General features: G+C 48.7%; 1 protein-coding gene across 3 annotated transcripts in view; it reads left to right on the top strand.

Moving 5' to 3' along the window:
• TLE1 (transducin like enhancer of split 1) overlaps positions 1 to 1263 on the top strand; it is a 92548-nt gene that overhangs the window by 30786 nt on the left and 60499 nt on the right. The window lies entirely within an intron of this gene.

Raw genomic sequence — 1263 nt, 5'->3', positions numbered from 1 at the left:
TGTGTTTATGATGCACAGTTGAAAGCTAAAAAAGGAGTCTGACTTGAGACAGAACTTTTATACTAGTTTAAACTTGACAATTGTGATAATCTTAGTTTTTCATGATTCTGCATCAAGGGTCTTGCATGCTGTGCTTCTAGCTTCACTGTAAAAAATGGTGGCATTTAAATCTAAATGATGACCACTATCTGAAATATTAGCCACTGAAATGTTAAAATGATTTTGTTGTGTTTTTAAAGCAGACTGAAAAATCCTTCTTAGTTGATCAACTTTTACTCTTTGAATGTTGAGCCACTAGTTTTCTGCAGTTCTCATTCTAGAGGGCTTGAAATTCTCATATACAAAGCAAGCTGGGCAAGCAAGGGAAATTCTTTCAAGTCTTTTGATATATCAGTTTGTAACGAGGTCTGTGGCCAGCTGTGATGCCCCTACTGGCCGTGCCTTCCCTGCCTGGCTCAGGCTCAACTGCAACCCTTCCCCTAGATCTCACCTGCCATACCTTGATCTTAATAAAAGTCCTTAAAAGGAGGTTGCCTGTAGGCACTATGTGAACATAAACCTGAGCTGGTGTTGATCCTCACTGGGCTCTCCCAGAGTCCCCTTAGCAGTAGTCCTGAGCCCCAGACCAGCAGGCCCTCTCAGCCTGCCTCTTCCCCTGCCAGGCACTGATTGCCTTAGGGCCCCTTGTGTGGTTCCTTAATCCTTAGGGCCCTAAGGATGCCTTGCTTGGACTCCTTAACATGCCCCAAGCCTCATGTATGTTAATGTCTGAAGTTTGGCCCTTTTGGGTAACGGGCCCCTGACCCCCTCTGTCTGGCCCCCATGGCCTTGTGGTTTCCCCATTTGGCTTGACAGCTGTTCAGGCCTTGAGTCTGCCCCTGGCAGGCCTCGAGGCTATTACATGCCTCCCAGACACTAATGGGACCTCCATCACCACCCCTTATAGTCCCAACGCAAACCACTGTAAGGGGCGGAGAACATAAGGTGCATAAACATAAGCCCCTGAGCTATAATGGACACAGCCCTCTGCCCCTTTAAGAGGGCAAACCTTTACACCCTAGTACAGCATGCCTCCTAGCTCAGGTACTGTGTGAGCTCCCTGAGCCTCACTATTCCTGTAGGCAGTCAAGCACCCCGGGGCAGGAGCTCTTTCCTCTGCAGCTGCCAGGGAGAGAATCCCCCTGATATAGAAGCCCAGAGAGCCTGAGCATAGCTCCTTCCTGAGCCCTCCTCTGGTCATGGGCACCAGCCTTCCTTTCCCTA

Source organism: Alligator sinensis, unplaced genomic scaffold (assembly GCF_000455745.1).
Source record: "Alligator sinensis unplaced genomic scaffold, ASM45574v1 scaffold226_1, whole genome shotgun sequence".
In the NCBI taxonomy this organism is placed as follows: Eukaryota; Metazoa; Chordata; order Crocodylia; family Alligatoridae; genus Alligator; species Alligator sinensis.
The sequence above is the reverse complement of the archived record's forward strand: the minus strand, read 5'-3'. Positions and strand labels throughout refer to the sequence as shown.